Here is a 14,505-nt window from a genome sequence, read left to right as displayed (position 1 = left end):
GAGTAACTTGGCACACATTGTGCACATACATGATAAGAGACTGTTGGGAGCCCACCACGCCACGCATGATCTCTCTAATTTATAAGAGGAGCGAGATGTCCTCCCCCAAAAAATCAATGCTTTCAATACCTTTTAAAAAGGATGTCCTCTTAGATCCAATCACTTGGCAGTCACATGTAATCCAGTTAGCTAGCCTCCTTTAACTCTGTTAAACAATTCAAAGTGGTGCCTCGTTCTTTTTTTTTTCTTTTTTTTTCTGGAGCCCTCCTGTAATGAGGTTAAACCTCGTCTCCAGGGGCTCATGTCATCGCCCAGCCATGCTGGCTCAATTTTTGTGACCTTTACACCAGCTCAGCAAGCGGCGTCATGCTGTATCAGGTAGTGAGCGCGTGTGTGTGTGTTGGAGGAAATAGGGGTTAAGTATTGTTTCAACATTTACGTAACCACATCGTCTGAAAGAAAAAGCATCTGAGATCAGATCTAATGGACTTGTTTGGTGATTATTACAACAGCCGGTTACATAATAACCATGCCCACACAGGCACGTTTTTTTTACCCATGAGTTGGCACCTAGACTTGCTGAAGATCCGCCATTTTTCAGCACCTTCCATCACACTAGACAGAAGAACTATCATGTCAATGCCAGATTAAGCATCAGGTAACAGTGTTAACAGTGTTCTGATAAGCGACACGCACTTGAATGTCAACCAAGTTGTTGACATGGAGGAGTGGGGTGTTTGTGTTTGACGATATATCCGCTGTGTACACTACACACACGAATCAGTTACACTAAGCATAAGCATTTTGCCGGCTAAAATCTGTAAGCATTTGCTTTATGGGGTGGTGGGGTCAAATTATCGAGTGGTGATTTTGAGTCATTCAATTGCAGTCTTTCAAATCCCGTCTCCATCCAAATAACAGCACAAAAATGACAGCCAACTGGAACAGTCACCAAGTTGGCAACACTGAGTAGCTGCTCGCTTCATTGCAATGCCTAAGCTCCGCCCCCGGTCATCAGGAACGCCATACATACATCCTCTTGCGCCAGAAGCACCACCCAAAACCTAACAGGTTGATGAGAAGTGTGCTGTGATACTTCGTATAGTCTGTATTTTGACTGACAAATTTCAGAGACCTCTTATTAAAGCAACACTAAGGAACTTTCAGTTTACGTTGATTATGCCGGCGCCATATGGACAAAAGCGGTAATATATGCCTGAAGGAAGACCATATTTCCCATGAGGACAAGGGCATTGTGTCGTTTTTTTAGCTCACGCCAGCGAGTGAAATCCGTGCCAATGTTGATCCTTGACTATCATTTTATCCGGGTTGCTTCCGTTTTTCTTTCTTGTCTCCTCAGACAAAACTTTTCAGTTGTTTTGCAGCTTCTGTCAGGAAAGCAGCAATCGTGTGTCGACATTCAAATTGACTTCCATCTTTGTAACGAATGGGGGAAAAGGGAAAGCCATAAAGCAGTCAGCACATTTGTAGTTTTTTGTGTGGCTGTGTTCCCACCATCCTCCTCAAAGTTGCTTAGTGCCAGTAAAAAATATACAGACCCCCTGAGGGCATGGAAAAGGTACCATTCAGCTAGTTTTAAGTGTCACCAGAAGAGTTATGAAAATATTTTATTAACTCTTTGACTGCCAAGCGTTTTTAGAAAAGGGATGCTGTGGGTGCCAGCTGATTTAAGCATTTTGACTGATCTTTCAAGGTCCACAGAAAATGTTGTGTTTGGACTATGGAAACACACATACTACCAAATGAAAGATTGGACTCTCATCTTTCATCAGAATTTTTTTTTTTCTACCTTATTCCGTTTTTCAGTAATCAACAATAGAAAATGGTTAGTTTCACCCAAATGTTCTGTTTTGAAACAAAATACGGAGAAATCAAGCTTTTTGTGAAACAATATTATTTCATGCACTCTAGTGAATTTGACACCTTTTTTTTTCCATGAATGATGCCACAAACACCTAAACAGTGCTTTACTTCTGTAAAACACTACCACCAACAATGAAAAAAGTGTTTTTTGATAGCAAAATACGTTTATTTACATTCAACAGTGTAACAATTTGACAAAACAATTTGGCAAACTATTTACAAATGTGTGCAACCGTGGTACTATTTACAATTGTGTGGATGTTTCAACTACAGTTTTTCTTTTTGTAACACTCCCCTGCGTGCAAGGAGACGCAGCAGGATTTGCACAACAGATTAGTTTCACTGCGATTGCAGACGCTACACTTTTTTGCTGGCTTTTTTTCCCGGGGAATAGCAAGTATATACTGCAGTGTGTGTTTGGCCATGTTGCCATCAAGTCTACTCTCAGGATCATGATACGGTGACGTTACGGTGGTGTTACGTCTGGCTTCCTCATGTCCTTCTGTTCCTATACCGGGTGGTAAGAGACGTTCTGATCCATTTTATCCGCTCCATTCATGGTGGCATCGTAGTCCACAACCAGTGTCTTCTCCGTGATCAGACTGTACCCACTCCTCCGATGAATATGCATTGGACTCGGGGCACTCTTCGTCGTCCGATTGAACGTCCGCCTGTGCAGAAGTGCTCGGTTGTGCTCCGCGTTTTCTGGCGTTACCATCGCTAGCCGGTGAGGCTTTATGACGTGATCATAGCCGCCGCGTCAACGCTTCCAACTTCGGCGTCAACCTCGGAGTCACCATCATCATCATCATCGTCGTCATCAATGTGCTCTTTAGCATTGGTCGATGCTTTTCGTCTTTGAAAAAAATGCTCAAGCGTGAGCTGCTTGCAACCGGTCGCCATTTTCGCTTCCTCAGCCATTGTCCCCTCAACACTCTAGCTCCGCCTCACGTCTTCTACTGATGCCTACCCAATCTTGTCCAAAGAGAGTCATCGCTGCCATCTAGGGGCCAAAAATAGGCATTATACTAACTAGATCTGCTTGATACTTTCAGCACAGCTGGCCAAGGCTTTCCTCCACCCGTTTCCAAAAAAAAAGTAACAAATAAAAAATAGTGACCGTCTTTTAACGTCTTTGGCAGTCCTCCGTAGGATTTTACTAAACGTTATTTAACGTTTTTGGCAGTCAAAGAGTTAAGTTTGAAAAGTTTCTTTGTGCTACTTTAAGACCCCTGGGAACCGTTTTAAATTCATCCATCCATTCACTACATGGCTTTTCCTGTTCAGGGTTGCGGAGAGCTGGAGCCTATTCCGCTCTCCGTGCAGAGACTCCCTATTTTGAATTGTGGGGGGGGGGATCCATATAAAATGCCTGCTTTAAGTGAACGATGAAAACTACAGGCGTCGTGTTTGCTGTTCATTGAGCCCTGTTCTCACCTGGTAGCCCAACTTTGCGCCGTCTTTGCCCACAAGGTGTCTAGCCTCATAAGCAGCAGTTTCAGCCGTGTTGGAGAAGCACTGCCCTGTCATCCTGCATGCTCGTCACAGGCCAAAGGTCAGGTAGCTGCTATTTCTCACATGCATTATCTCAGGATAGACGGAGACCCATTCCCAACCCCCCTTGCTGTCACTCTATTTGCAGCGTTCACCCTGCCAAGAGCTGTGCTTTCAGTAAAAGGTCAGCTCCACCTTTACCCTACAGAGATCTTTGGCCAGCATAACCAACAGGCCGCCATCCACTTAAGGGCGCTTGAGTTTGCTTGAATTAAAAGTCGGGTGGTTTGGTGAGATTTTGAAGTTGTCCCTGGACCACACCATACCCGTGGTATTAGCTTATAGCGCAGCGCAGCTCTCCATTAGAAGCTAAATTCAAAACACACTCTTTGGTTACTCAGCACTTTCGAGATGGCACAGCGCAGATCTAAAAACAGGCGACCAGTGAGGAGGGGGAGGATGGTGGGGTACGGTCTGAAGGCCACAAGAGACTCCGCCACAGTTCATGATGTCATGACAATGTCTTCTTGGAAGAAACATCAGTGGTATGCATGAGGATGACATGATGTCCATCTGTTGCTGCAACAAACACTAATCTGGGAAGAGTTTTGACAAGATTTTTAAGCGAAACTGTGATGTGGATTGAAAGGAAACACTTTTCTGTCTGTGGCGTGCTTTTGTCAAAATAAATCCAAGAATTAAGAACTGCTTCACTCAATATGAGGAGACGTCCTAAATTGCTGTGTACATCTCGTACGCATGTCTGATTCCATTTCACATTAAATTCATGGGATGTTTTCCTGTCGGTTGACATGGGGGAGCGCTGAGTAATCAGCAGCTCATTCCAAACAACACGGACGGTGTTGACTGTCTGACAGACAGATGTTTTTTTCAGCAGTGTTCATCTACACCAAGCGGATGCTTGGGAACGCTCTCTGGAACGTGGTTGTGCACGTGATTATTTCATAATACATCCTTTAAAGTGACATTTATTTTTCTTGCACTGCTAACAAACCGTCAATTCTAGAATACATGTAAATCACATTTACTCATTTCAATTCTGACAGAACCGTACTTTAGTCCACTGTCATGTGGACGACTGAGTAGAATCCTACCTAGTAGGGGTGTGCCCCAAAAATTGATTCTCATTTACTATGATTCAGATTCGATTTTAAATGTCCCCAAAAATCGATTTTATTTAAATTATATTTCTTGCCTTTGTCTGTGTGTGCCTTTATTTGGAGCGCTGTTCATGTTGTACCCGATTTGGCCACTTAGGGGCAGTGTGGTTCCACGCGGTCTAATACACTGTTAAGTTGTAGCCACATTAGAGAGTAGAAGGAAAAAGTCCCGATAAAGTTTTTAAAATAAAAGTTGTTTTTTTGCAGTGTGTAACCTTTCTTTTGAGTGACAAAAGTGCTGCGAGTAGCGCGCTAATTAGCATTAACGAGTCAGACTGGAGTAGATCATTACAATTCCTTGCACATCGATAGATTGAAGCAAAAATCGTTGTCAATCAAATCATTTTGAATCAAAAATCGTTCTTAATCGAAAATCGATTCTGAATCGAAACGCAGACCTAAAAATCGGAATCGAATCAAATCGTGAGACATTCAAAGATTCCCACCTCTACTACCTAGCTCCAGTTGAGCAATATATATATTTTTTTTTATAAGTGTTTTCATCCCATTCCTGCTGGCTTGATCAGGCTCTCTGACTGAGCCAGTTTTTGACTCATAGTGTTTGAGTCAATGTGAAGATGCTGGTCGCTACAGCGGGGTGCACACGCACGCACGCACGCGCGCACGCGCGCACGCGCACACGCACACGCACACGCACACGCACACGCACACGCACACGCACACGCACACGCACACGCACACACACACACACACACACACACACACACACACACACACACACACACACACTGATATCTAACAAAAAGTCTGACTTGACAGCCTGTGTGTGGAGCAGGGCTTTGGGCTGCGGTGGCCACTTTAGAGTGCCTTATTGTGGCACGGGAAAGCCCTGTGACGACCCTTTTGGATATATTACAGCCACCGGAGGCTCTAAGCCACATGTGTCAAGAGCCGGTCCTGGAGGGCCTGAGTCCTGCATGTTTTCGAGGTTTCTCTACTCCAACACACCTGATTCAACGATCAGGATCATTATCAGGCTCCTGCAGATGATCTCAGGATAATCTTATAGAAACTTATAGCTGATTTAAATCGGAAGGGGGGAAGACATGCTGAAATTAACTAGCCAGGCAAATGATCCACAATCTTGTCACTGTGATATATTGTACAGTGTATGTTTAATGCTGTAGTGTAAAATTGATATTCAGAAATCCACCATTCTATATGAACGATGCTTCAGGGAAAGGGACAAGAGAACTGAAAATTCACAACACGAGCCAGTGTGATGCATGCCCACATGTTCTCCAGCTCCCCCTCCCCCTCCCCAGTGTTTTATTTACGACGGCATGTGATGGAATCAACACGGCCGCATGCCTGCGAGGGGCAGCGGCGGGCAACAGATGGGATTTAACAGTGCAAGCTGTTGACACCCAAACGTGCAGTCTCCGAGTGTGAAGGCTTCCCACACAATGATTTTGCAGAGCATGGCTCCTGTGCCACTAGAAGATGCTCATGGTGTTGCAAAAGCTCAGCCAAGAAATGTAAATGATCCGAAGGTGGCAGGTAGAAGACGCTATGGACTACAGATGGACATGCCGACGTGCTAACACAGCCAGCCTGGGGAAAACACATTGGAGAGAATTTTTAACTTTACTCATGCACTTACAAATGCTGGGTTGTTTTCCTTACACACTTTTTGAGTTTGGAGCAGATTGGGTTACTTTTATCCAAGGTTGGGTTTATTATTTTTAACCCAGCAGACTGGGTTGAAATTTGGATTTAGACTACTGAAGAGCTGCAGCTGGTTTTGATTTTGGACAGTTTTGTTGATGTAAATTTAAAATAATGTAACATTAATTTCTTACGAAATGTAGGGGGCGGCTAGATGGCTCAGTGGGTGCTATAATTTTTTATTCCTAGAATTCCTAGAGTATGTTGACAACAACATGGCAAATATTACTAAAACACAAGGGAACTGTTCAAAATCATAAAAAACAAGTTTGTCTCCTTCAGTAAAATCCCCTTGGAACAAAATATTGTATATGCACTGGATATGGACAGTTACCCTCTAATCCACTATGCAACCAGTTTATGGGAAATTATTATCGTAACTTCCATTATATTTTGTTAATAATATGCTCCTTTCTGTAATTGTACACTGATGTTATCTTCTTAGCCGGACTTGAGCTAAATCTAGTGAACAAACAAGCATTAGTCAGGAGCAAAAACAACAACAATGTATGTGTTTATGTTGCTCTTGCCTGCAGGAGCACACTAGCAACTCCTTGAACCTTGGGCGCATACAGCTGCTAACATGACTCGGTGGCCTGTTTTCCATGTAGTAATATTGGTGGGTGATGCATCCACTGGTTTGCAGTAAGCCTGTAATAGGCTTTAACGTCGCAGTGACAGCTTCAGCTATCGCGCATCCTGCTCAACTGGCTGCTCGACATAACCCCAACAGTGTCTCTGAGCCACGTTTCCACTACGCAGTGCAGTCTAGTTCACGGTATAGCTTGGTTTCCACCATGTCCGACACAACAGCACAGAAGATGCTATATTGATCTGACCGTGCCAGTTTTTTTTTTTTTTTAAACTTAACACAGTGTCTGCAAACAGACAACTATTTGCTGTCGGCAATGCAAAGCAACATTCATTGTTCTAAGTACAACTTTCAGGGATCTGTACCAGGGTTTTTCCTGTGTACAAAATTCAGAGGCGGCCACCTCCACCTTATTTGCTCACCACTTCCAGCCTAAGTGACTAATAAGGAATGAATACTTTAACATGATAATAGTCATATTCTTATTGGAACTATTATTATTATTGAAACATGGAAGTACTATATGTTGGCTGTAAAAAATGAAAGTGAGTCAGTTAATTTACAGAATACATACACATCATGGTCAGGATTAGGGATTAGGGATGTTCAATACCACTTTTTTTCCCCAACCGATACGCTACTTTTGAGTAGTCACCACTACTGATACCAAACACCGATACCACTAGTAAATATAATTCCCAACCCATAAATGACAGATGATTTTAAAGAAATATCTATACATCCCAATATATTATTTTTCCTTAAAATTGCATGACGTTAATGGCAACTTATTTTATATTTATTTTACATTTCTTGTCCCTAATTGTAAAATGGCCGCAGGGGAGCGACCAATAATGGTATCGGTCACCGCAGTGATAACCGGTACCTTAAAATAAGATGATAGTCAGGATGATACCACCAGCCCTATCAATGAAAGTGGGAAATCTAAGTTAGCCCCCTCGGATTGTGTCAGTTCCGACCTCAAAGCGTCTGAGATATGTTCACATGACACAATGTGATTTGGAATGACTGCATTAACCAGAACAATAAACAATTTATTGATAAACCATATAAAGTATATTTCTCTTTCTGAGCACAGAGGTGCACTTTTAAGTAAAAAATGCTGATTAGCTAAAAATTAAAACGACTCATTCATTATTAAATGGAATATGGAAATGTGTTTTTTTGTCTTTGTCTTCGACCAAGCAAATATATATATATATGTTTTTATTTTTTATCCAAATGCATGAATATTCAATAGAATTTTCAGTAGGATATGCAAATACCAAAATATTCAATAGCTCCAACCCGAATTGTGTCTTGTGCCAGCTTAAAAAAACACCAGATTCCAGTGTTCGAAAAAATGTAATAAAAAAAAAAAAAACTCCAAGCGCAGAGGTCAAGCACAGTGTTAGCTTTGCAATATACTTTGTAGAAAAGGAGATGGATGTTATTGGTTAAAAAGGTTAAAAAAAATACACCCTAGTTAAGATAAGTGATTTGGAAAATGGATTGAATTACCAGGTAACAGGTTAAAGATTGCACTCCAAGTGGCAAGCTGCAGCATTCATCAACAAAAGAAATGGAAAGTCGGATCACTTTGATCTCAACCACTGTACTGTATGTACCAAAAATATATCAATGAGGTCATCAGTGACTCGATGACGTCGACTAAACTTTCATCATGTTAGTTCAGTTGACTTCAAGAAATGTGAAGTTGTGCACCCCAAATGTACAGAACATTGAACAGAATGTTGCACTTCATTCTATGTGGGCTCACCCAAAACTATTTACACAAAAATGATTATTATCCCCGACCTCATCCATCCTAAACCGCGTTTCAGCCACGGTGGGACCAATGTCCAGTTTGATTTCGTTACCATGATGACCTGGGGCAGAGCTAGGGTGTTTGTCAGTGCCCATAGAGGCAGTAAATAGATTCACTGCAGCACGGTGGTTCATATGTGTTCTGCCATTGGCTGGCGACCACTCGCCTGCAAATCCAGACTCTAGTGATGCACCGAGTATTCGGCCACCGAAATAGGATGTTGTGGTGATGCAAGCGAAAAAAAAAAAACGCTGCAAGCAAGCGTTTGTTTGAATTAAACGGCGAACGCAGTGGTGAGTGTCCGCCTCGATTCTCGCTGGCTTTTCACCGTGTGAGTTTTCACCGGTCGGTCGCAGCAGCTCCCGGAGTCCTTGCGCGCACCGGAGGAAAGGGGCGTTGTGTTTTAAGAGAGTCGGGAAAAAAAGACAGAACTGCCGTGTCCTGCAGTACAGGTGAGCCACTCTCCTGCAGCTCCTCCACTTTTTCACCGGCATCCCGGTGGCCGTGCTAACTACTTTGGCTAATGCTAGCACTATAGCTATCAACAGTTTTAAACACGGAAACACTTACCGCTATCTCCGGGTGGCGACAGACCTGTACAGGACGCTGTGTGTGACTTTGCAGTCCGTTCCCGAAGCCGATTAGCTGGTGCGAACAAATGTATTTATTTATTTTTAAACGTTGATAAATATGTGAATGTGCGTATTTTAAGTGCGCCATACCTTGTCCTGCCGCACGCATCCGTCCCCGCCTGTGCGAACTTTATTGACTATAAAGTGCAATCGCACTGCCAGAAAATGCTCAACCCTCGTTTGGTGTTTAATGTACCTTTAGCCAACATGTCTGCGGTGTGGGCACATTTCAATTTATATTGTGCCAGTGCTAAATGAATATTTTATAATAATATTATAATTGTTATTAATTATAATAAATGCAATGGTAGTGAAAATTGGCCTAAAATTTTTGGTGCCAAGCATTTTTCATTTTCAGTTTTGGCCCCAAAAATTTATTTCGGTGCATCCCTAATTGAGTCTGGTAACTTTCGCATCAAGTGCATTTCTGAGGTGGGGCAAACCTGCGCAAAAAGACAGGTGCAATGAACCAATCAATGGCGAGCGGATGTGATGTCCAAAAAGCATTTTAGAGAAATGGAGGGAAGCAAGGCGAACGGGTCTTGAGTCTGAAACAAACGTCGTGTCTCTCCCGTGCGCCATTTTGAATGTTATGAGGGTGGACTTCCGTCGGCGAAGAGTGATGTTGCTCACGAAGAATCATCACAGCAAATAAACACAGTACTGTATATGTATGTTTATGAGCTTTATATTAATACTTAGAATGCATTTTTAGTGTGTTTTTACCAAAATGTGTGTTAATTGTTTTGGGATGGCTGAGCGGTTTGATTTTTTTTTTTCTTCCCAAAATTACACCCCTTGCAATTTCAATGTTGCATTCTACTCAGTGCGATATCAATTTGAATTGATTAATTAAGTGCTCGTAAAAAATGATTGGTGGATGTGTTTTCAATCGTGGGGGCAGAACTTCATTATCACCCTACCCGATACTGTACTGTATATGTCCAGTACAATGAATAGAACTTTGTGACACAACCTTTGTGTTTGGGCTCACTGACAAGTATAGTAACGTAAACATGAGAAAAGGATGCCTCCAGACCACATCCACCCTGAGCCCGATTTAGGCCGCGACTTCTGTCCAGCGGCTCGTTACACAACTTTTTCAAATGAGAGAAAAAGGAAGCGCCCCGTCGCCATCAAAGCTCTGCCACTTCCTTCACGCGGCTCAGTGAAACTTTGCATCATGTGTCGAAGGTTGCCAGGAGCAACTAAGTGAACCAGCTGAGGAAAATCAAACCATTAAGTACGGTGCGTGCGGAGCCAGTGGCGACCATGAGACAGCAAAAGGGGAGGCCTGCTCACCGTGCTCAGGGTGTCAACAATCAGAAGCGTTATTCGACAGATGGATCAGGCTGCTCCAGACTGAAAGCTGGTAGTCACATGACTGGCGGATTAGCAAACTGAAAGAGGGTGGAGGTTTAAGAGGTGGGGCGGGCAGGGTGTGTGGGTTGCCGCCACATGCTTCCTGATCACTTCCCTCGCAGGCTTTGCCTTTTCCCTTTCACACTTGACAACCCGCACGTTTGTTATGGATTGTCACATGTCGCCATCTGAATGATTCAGCCGACTTCCTGTTACCGTGCGGGTCATTGACGAGAAGCGCTTCATATGTCTGACGCCTTTGACTCATTGCTCGGTCGCACCAACCAAAGGGGGGAAGAAAAAAAAAAGAAGACAAAGCTTTGATCGGCTCACTTCCAGCTAATCGCGACGTCATTGCTGAGAACAGGTCGTCACCAACTAAGCCGCCAGTTGAAAAGACATTCGCGCTTGAGAAGACACCAATACATTCACAACTGAAAACAATCAGTGTGGTTTCAGCAAATATTTCAAAAAGTGCCTCAAAGTGGACCATTTACATCAAAACTGGGGAAGTATAACCAACTTGCAATTATACGATTTATAGCGCTCTTCTAGGCACTCTACAATGTAATGGATACATTATTCACACACTCACACATTCACACTGTGGTGGCGGTAAGCTACTTAAGTAGCCACAGCTGCCCTGGGGCTGCCAGTGTGCGCCTACGGCCCCTCCGATCACCACCAAACATTGGCACCTTCCATACACTAGTGTGAGTAGCACTGCAGGCAATGTGTGTCAAGTGCCTTGCCCAAGGACGCAACGACACATGACTTGAGAAAAGCGGGGATCAAACAGCCGACCTTCCGGTTACCGAACGACCGTCTGTACACCCTGAGCCACGGCCGCCACAAATTTTTAAAGGTTAATTACTGCGTCATCTTTGTATTCTATTGTATACTTACTTTGTCAAAATAGGCTTGTTACTTTTTTCAAGCGCCACAGATTACAACGCAAAAAAAAAAGAAGTAGGGAAATATGGTAATGTAAAAGGCAAACATAGTAGAGATTTTGTTTGACTGATTGATTATTTTTTTTAATATTTTTTTTTAAATCTAGGGCAGGGGTCTCAAACTTAATTTATGTGTTGGCCGCTGGAGACAGAGTCTGGGTGTGTCAAGTATTCCACAAAAAAAATACAACTAATCCAAACTTGTCAGTCTTTATAATTAATAGTTCAGAACCTGAACGGTTCTTTAGAACTTTAACAAGATTGGTGACCTGGTCTTCGCTCTCATCATGGTACTTTACATACTCAGCTGGTCTAGTTGAATAATGACTTCTGATTTCTTGAGCAGCGCAACTTTGTCATGTTGGACTTGGAGTGCCCCTGTACTAAAAAAAAATGTATTTTTTTAAATAAAAAAAAAATAAAACCATTGTCTCCTGATTTTCATGAAATTGGCTGTTTTTCACGGCAGGTTTTCCTTTCCCTTCCACTTGGTGTCACTTCAGAGTAGGGCTGGGCAATAAATCGAATCGTTGAAAAATTTCTAAATCATGAAATCGAATTTGGTCTTTAGGATTATTAAAAGCTGTTGTTCTTATGTTGCATTACATTCAAATCTTTTTGTGGCAAAATGCTGGATGGGTGCTTTACAAGACATGTTTACAATGGACTATATGCCACGGACTTCCAATTTATGGATTTTACACATCAGCGCCGTTTTCGGCCACTGCTGGTCGCGTTCCAACACTTGCAACCCCACCCCTGCGCCAAGCCCCCCCACCCCCCAAACCGCGCGCCCCCGCTCATCGGCGGGAGGGCGTCTCGGCTATCTGAAATGCTTCGGACACTGAGACAGACACTACACACCGATGGGAATGCGCAACTGAGTGGCACAAAGGCGGAAGCGCAAGTACTGGGACGTGGCACACACGTCGCAAACCGGAAACGGAAACTAAGTTGATGGGTGAAAACCCGGAAGTCGGAAGTCCCGCCTCCTCCATGGCATATAGTCCATAGCTACCAACTACTTAATTGTGGCATTTAAGAAAAAACTATGAATGCTAAGTTTATGTCAAAACTAATTTAGAATCAGTATACATTATTGTTGTCTGAACATTTTGCACAGGAATTATTTTTGAATAAATGAAACCTTTAAATAAATGTGTGTTGGGTTTATTAGATTAAAATCTATGAAAATCATGATTTTTCTGGATGTCTGTAAAAATCGAGGTTTTATTTTTGGCCATATCGCCCAGCCCTACTTCAGAGTTACGTTTCACTAAAAGCTGAGCCTGAACCATGGTAGCCCATTAGTGATTAAAAACAACAAAACACCCAGGGCAACAAAACGTCAAAAAAGTTGAGGGCCGCATTAACATTAAACTTTGATGTCAAGTTGGGGGCCACAAAATATTATCTTGCAGGCTGCACGTAGCCGCAAGTTTGAGACCCCTGATTTAGGATTTTTTATAAATTGTAACTTGAAGGCAGGAGCATTTACGATGACACAACAGCTTGGGAGAAGAAAGCTATTCCCCACCCATGGCATTATTTAAAATAATTTTTAATGTTAATATGTTATCAGCTCCAAGAAGATAAATGTGCCATTCTAAAAATGACGGGCTTCTGCCATTCAAAGTTCATCTGATTTGCCAGTTGCTGTTTGCTACATTCAAAAAGTTATGAAATGATCAAATTAAAGACAGATTTGCAAAAAAGTTTTGAGAAGTTGTGTCAAGCTACCAAAATTGGATACAATGGACAGTAAAAAATAGATTTCTATTTGGCGGTCTCTACTTATTTTTTTAACAGAATATTTTTTACACAAGAATTGTGTGCGTTTAAGTACGTTTGCCACTTGCCCAGAGCAGTAGCGACAAATAACAATTTATCAACAGTGATATTGCAATACAGCCTAACTACTTTTCCATGACTATACAGTAGTTGCCTGCCCAACACAGTTAGCAGCAAACATTAGCAAAAGCAAAAGCAAAACAAGTGACAGCGAAGGCCAGTAAGCGTGGAGGTGTTGGTGGTGCGAGAGGGGGCAATAACAGAGGTGCCCGCAGCCGCTGTTGAACCTCTAACGGGGACACACCGGCACACAGTGCCCCCTCCTCGCGGCAGCGTTTGTTTACAAATGTTGCATATTAGTAGTGTGTCGTAATAGCTGAGCGTCAAGTGACACGCAAGACATTTTTTGTTGTTTTTTTCGCCGAAAAAAAAACCCCAACAAGCTTTGCAAATGTCACTCTTACCTCCGTGGGGCGACGACTGCCTCGGCTCTCGTGTGCTCGAGTGCGGCCACAAAGTTGCGGTGACTCGGTGAGCTCTCGCTCGCTCTCTCGCCCGCTCGGTGGAGTTTGTTACAGTTTGCAATGCTGACCTCTCCGTGAGGTGCCCTCACTCCCTCACTCAATCTCCCTCTCTCTTTCTCGCTGGCCCCGCCCACTTCCGGTGTCGCTTACTCTTGGTGTGGAGGAACGACGACGTGTTGATGTGAAAGTCGCGTTTGGAGTCAGTGAAAACTGTTTTCCAAGTTCCAACCATTTTACATGAAAACAAATCTCACAACCAAAATTAAACACAATACTCACAAACTGACTTACTCAGTGTGAAATTGTGTCTAATTGTGTGAAAGCGCACTATTTTTCCTCTGCTAGTGCCGAGTGCTCATTATTTTGACATGCACACATCGTTCATTCACATCCATATCATTGGCTACATTATTGCAATACATTATTATATATACATATATATATATATATATATATATATATATGACAAAAATTCAGCTTTCCCAAAATTCAACATTTCCAACCAACGATTCACATCATTTCATTTGAAATTCAAAACATTCAGCACATTCATTTTGTATCACTCAACATTCAGT

The 14,505-nt window shown here is 42.7% G+C and overlaps 1 protein-coding gene across 1 annotated transcript in view; it reads right to left on the bottom strand.

The window, feature by feature from the left end:
- The window catches only part of stat5a (signal transducer and activator of transcription 5a), a 65,763-nt gene extending 51,750 nt beyond the window's left edge, over nucleotides 1-14,013 (bottom strand). Inside the window, exon 1 of the mRNA XM_077558342.1 lies at nucleotides 13,871-14,013. The gene's annotated coding sequence lies outside the window, so the exon portion shown is untranslated. The remainder of the gene's footprint in view (nucleotides 1-13,870) is intronic.
- Nucleotides 14,014-14,505: the final 492 nt, after the last annotated feature.

The sequence above is a fragment of the Vanacampus margaritifer genome, chromosome 2, assembly GCF_051991255.1.
Source record: "Vanacampus margaritifer isolate UIUO_Vmar chromosome 2, RoL_Vmar_1.0, whole genome shotgun sequence".
Taxonomy (NCBI): domain Eukaryota; kingdom Metazoa; phylum Chordata; class Actinopteri; order Syngnathiformes; family Syngnathidae; genus Vanacampus; species Vanacampus margaritifer.
Note: the sequence above shows the minus strand (reverse complement) of the source record. Positions and strands in the feature narration are given on the sequence as shown.